Genomic DNA, 12820 nt, shown 5'->3' with positions numbered 1-12820 from the left:
CTGCTGCCAATATGTGATGTGTGGATCTCCACTTGGTCTGGAGTGAAACCTTAACAATCAACTCAGGACCTCAGTCAACCCAGGTACGTTTGGATGCTAACTCACTATTTGTCTTTCGCCTGTCTGTTTGACTGCCTCTCTCTTTTTCTTACTATCTCTCTCTACCTTTTCCTCTCCTCCAGACCATGTCGGTCCCCCAGGACCTCTTTCCAGACGGCAGTCCCCTGATTGGAGCAGCGAGGCTGGGGAAGCTTCGCCTCGTTAGGCTGCTCCTGGAGGGGGGTGCCCAGGTCAATGAGAGAAACCCAGGAGGAGAGACTCCTCTCTTGGCTGCGTGTAAAGCCCTGAGAGGGGAACCCACCGGACCTGGAACCCTGAAACTGCTCAGATACCTACTAGACAACCAGGTCTGTGTCTGCTTTTAAGGAGAGCTCTGTAGGTTTAATTTTCCCTTGTGGGTCCTTGTGGGATTCTATTCTATTCTAAACAGGCGGACCCTAAAGCTCACTGTGTGTTTGTGTGCCTACCTACATCCTAACCCCATCCTATCTTTCCCCACCTAGGCAGACCCTAATGCCCAGGACCGGTCAGGCCGTACAGCTCTTATGTATTCCTGTATGGAGAGGGCTGGAGCTCAGCTAGCCTCTACTCTCCTCTCAGCTGGAGCTGACCCCAGTATGGAGGACTACTCTGGAGCTTCAGCTATGGTCTACGCTATCAACGCACAGCACCAGCCTACACTACAGGTCAGGAGGGAGGAGGGGTGTGTGTGTGTGGATTTGTTTAACTATAAAAATTGACCAAATGGGGACATTTTGTTGGTCCCCACAAGGTCAAATGCTATTTCTAGGGGGTTAAGGTTAGAATTAGGTTTTGGGTTTGATTTTTGGGTTAAGGTTAGGTTAAGGGTACGGGTTAGGGAAAATAGTATTTTGAATGGGAGTGAATTGTGTCCCCCCCAAAAGGTTCGTTATACAAGACTGTGTGTGTGGTGAAATTATTATAACTGACCATTACATACCCCCAGGTGCTGCTGGATGCGTGCCGCGCCAAAGGCCGTGACATCATCATCATCACTACGGAGATGGGTGTGAGCGGAGGGCCAGTGACGAGGCGCTACCTAAACGTTCTGCCGTCTCCCGATGCATCACCTGTCACCTGCATGTCACCCTCTGACATCATCATCAAGACGGGTTCACCCAACTCACTTGAGGGAGAGAATGTGTTCAATTTCAGAGGATCAGGTTAGAGGGAGAGAATGTGTTCAATTTCAGAGGATCAGGTTAGAGGGAGAGAATGTGTTCAATTTCAGAGGATCAGGTTAGAGGGAGAGAATGTGTTCAATTTCAGAGGATCTGGTTAGAGGGAGGGAGGGAGGGAAGGTGTTAAACATTTCCGGAACATGTCTCATACTTTCTTATCTCATCCCAGGTAAGAGGGGGAGTGGCAGCAGCAGCAGATTCTCCCCATGTGAGCTGAGTCCAGTGGACCAGTCCTGTATCCCCCCTCCCAGACAGCGACAGTGGTCTGAACCATGGCTAGCTATTCACAATCTGGCTCGACTTAACAAGGTCTACCAAGAGGGAAGGAGGGAAAGGAAGGTAGAGGAAGAGGGAGGAGAGGAAGGAGGAAAGGGAGAAAAAGGTTGTCTTCATCACGACTTCAAGAAGGAAAGGAGGGAGAAAGCCGAGCTAGAGGAAGAGGTGAGAGAGGACAAGGAGAGTCGATCTGTCCATCTCTACCATAAGGAGATCTCTTCCGGGGCCTCTTGTTCTCTCCTCTTTCCCACAGAGGAGCACCTTTCCCAGGCAGCCCAGAGCAGACTGTCTCCTGAGAGGAGGCTAGCCCCTGGAGGTTCCACCTTGGATTTATACAAAGAACACCCCAGTACTCAAACTGCTTTACATTGTAGAGGGGGATCTAATCTCATCGGATGCGACCCAATGACCCGGAAGTGCTCCGTGGACAGACTTCCTCCCTGCTCTCCCTCTCGCTGGCAGGGGGCTCGTAGGAACACCCTCCCATCCTTGACTCCAGCTCCACCCCTTCTTCACCTGCCTCCCCTATCATGTTATGAGTCTCACCTACAGGTCCCGCCCCTTGGCCTACCTGTTGCAGGTTTAGGTATGGTGTGTCGGACGCAGCTGCCCTCCCCCTCCTCCCCTCTTTCTCCCACTCCCCCCTCTCTTCCCTTTAAAGCAATATTTAGACCAGGCTTTCTGCCTCCTCTACCCCTCCCTACCTCCTCTTCCATTCCTGCTCTCCTTCTCTCCACCTCCTCCTCCTTTGTTCCCCCTCTCCCTCCCTCCAGTGAGAGGTCACCTCGACGTCACTCTATCCAGCTGGAGCCGCTGAAAGGAGAGGAGGAGGAATAGAGGAAGAACAGAGACGAGGAGGAAAGGAGGAGCGGGAGTGAGACCCTATGTTAGCTGTTGTGGTGTATGTAGTTACTTGTAATAACCTCTAGAGCATGCTGGACACTTATTTAGTGCTTGCTGACCTCAATGTGTGGATTCATATCTACAGTCTAAAGCAGTGATCTCCAATCCAAAGAATTAGTTGGAATCATTTGTTCATTAGATATTTCCTATTTATACTGTATGGATAATAAAACCCATCCTTTATTCAGTTGTGTTGTAGCTTTTTCCCCACACCCACACTGAAAGTTGTCACTGAACTTTAGTCTGACTTGCTTTATGATAGTCACATGCCCCTACCATTACAAGAAGTCAGTCAGTTTTCTTAATGAGGGCTTTAAAGTAAATGTTAATTTGACTGTGTACTTTAAGAACATACTTTGTCTTTTCCAAGACAGACCTAGTCGCGTCTGAATACCCATACTAGCATTCTACATGCTTAATAAATCCTCTACAGGATCGGTGTCCCGTCAATGGGACGGTTGAGCTAACGTAGGCTAATGTGATTAGCATGAGGTTGTAAGAAACAAACAAAAAATCCTAGGACATAGACATCTGATATGGGCAGAAAGCTTAAATCCTGTTAATCTATCTGCACTGTCCAATTTACAGTAGCTATTACAGTGAAGGAATACCATGCTATTTGAGGAGAGTGCACAATTATGAACTTGAAATTGCATGAATTAACCAATTAGGCACATTTGGGCAGTCTTGATACAACATTTTTAATAAATATGCAATAGTTCATTGGATCAGTCAAAAACTTTGCACATACACTGCTGCCATCTAGTGGCCAAATTGCACCTGGGCTAGAATAATTCATTATTGCCTTCCTCTTGCATTTCAAAGATGGTACAAAAAAAAAAGTAGTTTTTTTCTTTGTATTATCTTTTACCAGATCTAATGTGTTATATTCTCCTACATTAATTTCACATTTCCACAAACTTCAAAGTGTTTCCTTTCAAACGGTATCAAGAAAATGCATATCCTTGCTTCAGGTCCTGAGCTACAGGCAGTTAGATTAGGCGATGTACTAATTTCGCCGTTTGATCTAGTAACAGGGGTGGGCAATTCCAGTCCACGAGGGCCTAAATGGTGTCACAGTTTAGCCCCAGCTAACACACCTGACTCCAATAATCACCTAATCATGATCTTCAGTTTAGAATGCAATTTGATTAATCAGCTGTGTTTGCTAGGGATTGAGAAAAAGTGTGACATCAATCAGGCCCTGGAGGACTGGAGTTGCCCACCCCTGTAGAATTCATTCTTCTTTTCCGACTCACGTGTTTTACAACAGCTGATGATCAGATAAATTGAAGTGCTGTACCAAAATAAACGAATGACGGAGTCAATGCAATCGTGCATTAGTTGACGCATTTGGAATAGTACTGCTGCGTTCATGTGCTAGTCGGAACTAGGAAACTTGGAAATGTCAGACTTGGTTACTGGTTGTAGTTATATACGTGTCGCATTCAACGAATCAGCAAGTCGGACATTTCAGAGTTTCCTAGTTCCGACTAGCATGTGAACGCTGCATACTTTCTAAATTTCACATACTATAAAACATATTTTTTTTCATACTATTTAGTATGCTAATATGGGTATTCTGATCCTGCCTCTTTTTCTCTCACGCACTGAGCACGAGCATAGTCATCTTCATTATGACCACAGCTTCCTCTGACCTGGCAGAGCACCTGTCTTGTTCCATCTGGACAGAGATCTACACTGAGCCGTTGTCTCTGAGCTGTCAGCACACCTTCTGCAAGAGATGCCTCCAAGACAGCCTGAATGCTGGACACCAACTCTGTCCAGAGGGCAGAGCTCTGGTCAGAGCCAGAAACTTCCAGATCAACAGACTGATCAGGAACGTGGCCTACCAGCTGAAACTGGAGGAAGATCCTAAAAGACAGAGAGCTACAGCCGAGAGAGGAAACGGCAGAGAAGATGAATGTCGTGAACATGGAGAGGCTCTGAAGCTGCCTTGTGAGACGGACAGTAATCTGATCTCTGGGATCTGCAGAGATGGGAGAGACGACAGAGGACACACATTCCAACCTATAAGAGCAGCACATAAGGATCTGAAAAAAAGAGGTAGCCTCAGATTTAAACTACTTCAAGAATGACATTAGTGTGCTGGAATATGATGAGCAGCAAAGAGAAATGTCTCAAACAAACGAGACATCGGATCATCTCAAAGCCCAGATCAGGGCTGATTTTGAGGATCAACAGAGAGTAACTGAGAGTTAAAGAGGAGGCAGACAAAGATGTGGAAAAGGAAGGTTGCCTGGTTGACAAGGAGATGGTACTTTCCAGGCTGGAGGAACAGCTAAAGGAGAAGACAGTTAAAATGGCCTCTCTTCAGTCTGAGCTGAACCTCACTGAGCCCAGACACTTCCTGCTCTGGTGGATGGAGAGGGGCTGCACTGAGGGAGAGGAGGAGGGAGGGGCAGTGGATGGAGGGTAGAGAGGAACATGATAGAGGGGGATATGATAGAGGGGAGTATGATGGAGAGGAATATGATAGAGGGGAGTACGACAGAGAAATATTATAGAGAGGAATATTTTGAGAGAGAGGAATGTGACAGTGAGTATTTGTTTCACTAGATCATTTTAAGATTTAAAACCTCTTAAACTGACAGTCCCTGAAACACTACTACATTATTAAAATGTTTCCCTCTTGCTAGATTGATGACTAAAGCCATAGTGAAACAGTGCAAAACGGGGCTCAGATCAACTGTTCATTGTGAAATGTAAGTTTGCAATCTAATAGATTTGCTCTGTATATATTTTCTGCTCTGAATGTAATTATATCTTTTTAGGCTGTTTGATTGTTCTTTGCTGTAACACAGGGCACTATTGAGAAAGAGACCCTGGTCTCAATTGGGATTCCCTGTATAAATAAAGTGGAATATGAAAGAGGGGAATAGGAAAGAGGGGAATATGATAGAGAGGAATATGATAGATGGGAATATGATAGAGGATTGTGATAGAAGGGAATATGATAGAGGGGAATATGATAGAGGGGAATATGAGAGAGAAATATGATTTATTTAACCTTTATTTAACTAGGCAAGTCAGTCTCTACACTGGATAGAGACGTATATGATAGAGGGGAATATGATAGAGGGGAATGAATGGAGGAATGTGTGATGCTCTTGAGTCTGATTGGTTAGATCAACTGGAAAGACATGGATAAGAAACATTTCAAACACGTTTTTAAACAAAGGGACCTGCTGGCAGGTCTAAAACTTCTGTTCAATTGTCAGCTGATATTGATTTCCTTAATTAATAATTTATTGAACTACAATACAAGAATTCAGGGACACCTACTCTTCAACCAAATGTTTTAGGCCTAGATAATTACACATCCAGCACATCTTATTTCTCTACCAGCATGCCTACCGTAAAGATCCCTCAACTGCAACAGCTCTAGTTGATTTAACCCATCAATGGCTCAGGTCACTTGACCAAGATAAACGTGTGGGTGAGCTGCTTCTTGATTGTAGTGCTGCATTTGACCTTGTTGATCATATGGCTAATAGCTGAGGCCGTTGAAGAGAGATATTTTCTTGAACCCTCATTTCTTTGTTGGAACTATGTTACTGAGGTGTCATAGTCTATGGAAGACTTGTTTTACTGTAGTAAGGTAGCCTAAATATTATATTAATGATGAAGAGGATGATGAGAAACATTTACATTAGTGGTAGACTGAGATCAAACAAATAACCTAGTAAACCTGGATGCTAGTTGTGATATCTAAAACATATTCACTTTGAAATAGGCAAAACACCTGTATTACGAATGGTCAACCATTTGAAATGAGGTAGAGTATTTTATTTGAATAAAAATTGTGGTTACATGGATTCGATGTAAATATTAGGTATGACTGTGCTGCATAGGTTAAAAAGGTGAATTGTTCCAGCATTTGATTACACATGACAGCTTCTGTTGGTAGTCATGGCAATGAGGCCTTCATTGTGACATCACAAGATTCTGATTCTAGGAGGTTAGCTGTTGTACAGACAAACAGAACAGTGCAAAGAGACTGATTCAACTAACCACTGACAGATTATTAATGTCCTATTTCATTAGAGAGAGACCACGCTGCTTACTTGAGAGGTAGGTTGTAATGTAAATAACTGTATAACTATGTTTCTGTAGAATAACTACTTTTAAAAGGTCTTGTTCTTACACAAGTAATTTGAAGTAGGCCTAACATACAATCATGGTGACAAGTGAAACTGTTGACGAGAGACAGTTTGCTTGAATTCTCTTTTTGTGAGTAAATGGTTCATCCTGACACCTGAGATGGCATGTTACAGTTGTTGTAGTGAACCAGCCTAATGGCAAATACATTCTATCAGAAAATCCTCTCTCTGTGTTAAAAAGCAAACTTCTCTGTACCTTACTACTGGGCCTTATTCAACCCCCTCATGTAACGCCACTCCATATTGGGCCTGGTTCTCACAAACCACACTAATCACTTATATCATAACATTCAAAAAAGTTTTAAAGAGGTCAATTCAACCATTTGAAATGGATGACCTATCAATCAAGAAAAGCTGATTTCTATTAGAAATTTAGCAGCTACAAATGAGGTAGACCTACTTGTTTTGTACACAACATACCTTTTTGGTACATATTTATTGAGATAATTGATTACAATATATGTTGGTAACTAAAGTCTGTGTTGTGCTTTGTCATCTCCAATGGCAACGGCTTGCAGCATCACAATGATGATGTCATAAAGGATATTGAGCACATAATGATGGGAACAGCCAAAACCAATTCATTTGAACTTGGTAGCTTTTCCAGTAGCCAACTTTTTGCTAGTAAATCAGATAGGCCTATTGCGTAATCATCTCTGGATCAGGATTGTCAATTGCTTCATTGTAAGTAAATGGGAAGAAAATGTGTGCATATTGTAAAGAGATGCATTATTCTTTGGTTAGAAACACGCCACTTACTACAACGTTATGTATTTTCCAGAGTTATTGTTAGCTAGGAGGAAGACATGGAGGGTTCAACGCTGACACAGAGGAGGGCTGAGTGTCAGTTGAAGGAAAGGGCGATCCAGACAGACTACGTGATGGAGCTGGGAGTCAGGTTGGCTCTGGTGTGGCAGACCCAGAGGGAGCAGGAGAAGGAAATGAAGAGGATTTGGTTTGAGACAAGGAAAATGCCAAGCCTGATTGAGGAGGTAACAAGACCAACTTTGACAAAGTGGACTAGAGTTCTATTGAACATTATTGATTAAAGTAAATACGTCAATATAAGGGAAAAATGTGCGATATGCCATGGAATGTAAGATAACAATATTTTGTCTGATATCTTTTCTTGTGTTGTATTGTGTCTGTCTCTCTGTTTGAGTATTGTTATGTACATAGTCCTCAGTTCTTATGGTTGTCTTTTCTAAAAAATTTAAAAACTAGACCAAGCGATCTCTCGTAGACCTTCATATCAGGATTATATGGTTGTCCCACCTAGTTACCTTAAGTTGAATGCACTAACTGTAAGTCGTTCTGGATAAAAGCATCTGCTAAATGTCTAAAATGTCAAATGTTATGCTGGGTGTGGTGCATGTATTTTTACACTTAGTTGAGCCATTGGCTAGAAGACCCAGGGTTGGTACAGCATGGTGCAGAGCATCTGAGAGGACACTAGATATATACAGTGCCTTCGGAAAGTATTCGGACACCTTGACTTTTTCAACCTTTTGTTACGTAATAGTCTTAATTTAAAATTGATTAAATAAATGCAAATTCTCAGCAATCTACAAACAATACCCCATATTGACAAAGCGACAACCGGTTTGTAGAAATGTTGAAATACCTGTTTTACATAAGTATTTAGACTCTTTGCCATGAGACTGGAAATTGAGCTCATGTTCATCCTGTTTCCACTGATCATCCTTGAGATGTTTCTGCAATGTGATTGGAATCCACCTGTTGTAAATTCAACTGATTGAACATGATTTGGAAAGGCACACACCTGTCTATATAAGGTCCCACAGCAGACAGTGCATGTCAGAGCAAAAACCAAGCCATGACGTCGAAGGAATTGTCTGTAGAGCTCCGAGATAGGATTGTGTCGATGCACAGATCTGGGGAAGGGTACCAAAAACTCTCTGCAACATTGAAGGTCCCCAACAACACAGTGGCCTCCATCATTCTTAAATTGAAGAAGTTTGTAACCACCAAGACTTTTCCTAGAGCTGGCCAAGCTGAGCAATCGGGGGAGAAGGGCCTTGGTCAGGGAGGTGACCACAGCCCGATGGTGACTCTGACAGAGCTCTAGAGTTCCTCTGTGGAGACGGGAGAACCTTCCAGAAGGACAACCATCTCTGCAGCACTCCACCAATCAGGCCTTTAAGGTAGAGTGGCAAGATGGAAGCCACTCCTCTGTTAAAGGCACATGACAGCCCGCTTGGAGTTTGCCAAAACGCACCTAAAGACTCCCAGACCATGAGAAACAAGATTCTCTAGTCTGATGTAACCAATATTGAACTCTTTGGCCTGAATGCCAAGCTTTACGTCTGGAGGAAATCTGCCACCATCCCTACGGTGAGGCATGGTGGTGCCAGCATCATGCTGTGGGGATGTTTTTCAGCGGCAGGGAATGGGAGACTAGTCAGGATTGAGGCAAAGATGAACAGAGCAAAGTACAGAGAGATCCTTGATGAAGTCCTGAGCATTCTGGAGCAGGTTCTCAGACTGGGGCGAAGGGTCACCTTCCAATAGAACAATGACCCTAAGTACAAAGCCAAGACAATGCCGGAGTGGCTTCAGGACAAGTCTCTGAATGTCCTTGAGTGGCCCAGCCAGAGTCTGGAATTGAACCGGATCGAACATTTCTGGAGAGACCTGAATATAGCTGTGCAGCAACGCTCCCCATCCAACCTAACTTAGCTTGAGAGGATCTTTAGAGAAGAAAGGGAGAATTCCCGAAGCACAAGTTTGTAGAGTGATACCCAAAAATATTCTCTGCTGTAATCGCTGCCAAAGGTGCTTCAACAAAGTACTGAGTGAAGGGTCTGAATACTTATGTAAATGTGATATTTCAAAAGAAATGTGTGATGAATTTGGAACAATTCTGTTTTTGCTTTGTCATTATGGGGTATTGTGTGTACATTGATGAGGGCAAAAAACGATTTAATCAATTTTAGAATAAGGCTGTAAGGTAACAAAATGTGGGGAAAGTGAAGGGGTCTGAAAACTTTCCGAAGGCACTGTATATGTGATGTATAAGTAAATAGCATTGACTCATAAAGTATCTATGTACTGAATGTGATCACTTTCAACATGTCTGTTTTTTTTCTCCCGTAGAATGTGAGAGATGTGACAAACCGTCCACTCACTGAGTTCATGGCTCCCTGTATTGACTCCCTCCCACCACTGGCTTTCACCAATCGGAGGCCTATACCAACCATGTTACATCCCCCCTCTCAATTGGCCATACGCGCTCAGGAGGCACAGCGGTTCATTGTATTTTCATACTTTGTCCCTGCTGAGTGCCCAGTTGCCACAGAGGCCACTGCAGATGTACGTACTGGTAAAAGAGAGGACTTATCGACAGATACACATCTTTCCTCAATGCTGCATCGATACCTGCCACACTTCTTTAACGATGACTCCATGCCACCACAGCAGACATTAGAGGGAACCACTGAGGTCTCAGTTGCTCCAGTGGCAAAATCTAATATCAAGGAAGAGGACAGATTCTATCCTTTCTCCCTCCCACCACTGGCTCAGCGGTTCATTGGCAAATCATTCAATGTCCCGGAAACCTCCCAGCCTGCTGTTTTAGCCACAGAGTACCGAGTTGCCAAAGAGGCTACTGCAGGCACGGCCACTGTCAAGACAGAGAACCGATGGGCAGCTAGAAGTCTTCTTTCAGTGCTGACTCCATGCCTGCCATCAGTCTTTGACGGTGACTTCATGCCACCAGAGCAGACAGTAGAGGATGCCTATGAGGTCTCAGGTGCTACAGAGAACACTTCAGGTACAGCTACTGTTGATGGAGTGGGCAGATCAGCAGCTAAACGCCCTGTCCCAATGCTGCCTCCAAGTCTGTCACGTGTCTTTGACATTGACTACAAACTGCCGGGGTCGGCAGTAGAGGGAACCAACAAGTGTCCAGTTGCCAGTGGAATAACCAATGATGTGTCCACTCACCTAAAGGAGGACATGGCAGCTGATCAAAGCCCTCCTGACCCTGGAGCACTGCCTCCAAGCTCGCCATGTATCCGTGACTCTGACCACAAACTGACCAAGGAGAAAAAAGAGGACGCCAATGAGTCCTCCCTTGCCACAGAGATCACTGTAGGCACATCCATTGTCCAGGGAGAGGACCTGTTGGGTGATAAAAGCCCTGCTCCAAGGCTGCCTCCAAGCTTGTCACACATTTTGGACAATGACCATAAGCAGCCAGAGGAGACGATAGTTGCGAGGGAAGCAGCTGTTTCCGTGTCCACTGTCCTCCAAGAGGAGTTTTTGGCTGGTAAAAGTCCTCCTGCACCCGCAGCACTGCCTCTAAGGCTGCCCTGTACCCACTGCATTGACCACAAACAGCAAGAGGAGACAGTTGAGGAACACACAGAGCGCTTAGTTGACACAGAGGAAAGTGCAGTTTCATCCACTGTCAAGAGAGAGGAACTGACAGGTGATACAAACCCTGTCCTAGCACTTCCTCCAAGCCTGGCATGCATCCATGACAAAGACCACAATGATCCAAATCAGAAAGGGAGGGGCACTACTAAGAAGGTGTATCTCTGCACTCATGCTCACCAGCTGGACCCAGATGCTAACTTAACTCTGTCAACCCACAATGATGAACCCAGGACCTGGACCCTGGAAGAGACAAAGGTAGGTGTCCTATTTTACACTACTACTTTACAGGGTTGGGGGTCAGTTCCATTTCAATTCAAAGCATTGAAGAGAATTGGAATTTTAGAGTTCTTCTTGAATTGACTGGAATTGACCCAAACTTGCTGCTCTTTGCTCATAGTATGAAACATCACCCCTCACTAGGGTTAACATTTATGGGTTTTGGAATATATAATGGGGATACAAAAAAACAAATGACCTTAATTACTGTCCTCCAAATTGTGTGCCCCATGAGGCCATCATTGTATGTTGATCACTCAAATGTGTATTGAATGTGCCACATTGGAACAATATTACATCTAGAATCAATGTCTTCCTGTCAGGATTATAGGATAGGCATTGACATTGAGAGTGAAGAGAGGAGCGTCCAGGAGGAGGTGAGACCGAGGGAGGGGTTGAAGTGTGATGCGGACTGTGCCCATTCCAAGAGCTCCAATGGGATGGTTTCATCAGAGAGAGCAGAGACCATCCTGGGAAGAGTGGGCTTTCTGGTCAGGAACCACATGCAGAAAATCCCATTTTTGAAGATGGATGAGAAAAGAGGAAAGTAAGAAACTGAATAAGAAGTTGAAAGATGACGAGAAAGAGAGAAAGGAGATGAAAAACAAGGAGGAGGAGCAAAAAAAGAGGGAGAAGAAAGAGATGAAAGAGAGAGAGAAAGAGCAGAAGAAAGTCATGAAGGCTGAGAAAAAGAGGGAGAAGTTAGAACAGAAAAAGAGAGAGAAGGAAAGAAAAGAGGAGGACAAGGCAGAGAAAAAGAGGTTAGAGGGGCTGATGAAGATACATAATGACATGATGAAAGACAGGATTAAGAAAGAGAAGAAGTGTTCTGAGGAGCTGAAAAAGAGAGAGAAAGCTCAAGCTGAGTTCCTGGAGATGGAGAGAAAGATTCAAGAAAAGGAGGAGAAGAAGAGAGAAAAGATGAGGAAAGAGGAGAGGAAGAGACTGGAGAAGAAGAAAAAGAGTGAGCCAGTTGGAGGTGGAACTGAGAGGGTGATAGAAGAGCAGGGAAGGGATGAAAGCTTGAAGATGGATGAGTAGACTGGGTAATAGAGAGAGAGAGCAGAGAGGGAAACTTTATTTTTGCATGCATTGAAAAAAGGAATAAAAAAAATCAATAAATAAGGTTTACTCTCTGTTTAATTTTTGTCAAGGCATACTGTATAACACAGTATAAACACACAATGTTTACTTTTCACAAATCTGGGGAGTGTTGCAATGTTAAAATGTTGAATTCCAAATCTACCCGATGGAGCGGAGCTGTGCTGAGATGAGGAGGACGGAAAGGGAGGGGGAGTGGATGGAGGGTAGAGTGGAACATGATAGAGAGGAATATGATAGAGGGAATATGATAGAGGGGAATATGATAGAGAGGAATATGATATAGAGAGGAATATGATAGTAGGAATGTGATACAGAGGAATGTGATAGAGAGGAATATGATAGAGAGGAATATGATATTTTATTTTATTTATTTTATTTCATTTAACCTTTATTTAACTAGGCAAGTCAGTTAAG

Source organism: Salmo salar, chromosome 17, assembly GCF_965601325.2.
Source record: "Salmo salar chromosome 17, fSalSal1, whole genome shotgun sequence".
In the NCBI taxonomy this organism is placed as follows: domain Eukaryota; kingdom Metazoa; phylum Chordata; class Actinopteri; order Salmoniformes; family Salmonidae; genus Salmo; species Salmo salar.
The sequence above is the reverse complement of the archived record's forward strand: the minus strand, read 5'-3'. Positions refer to the sequence as shown.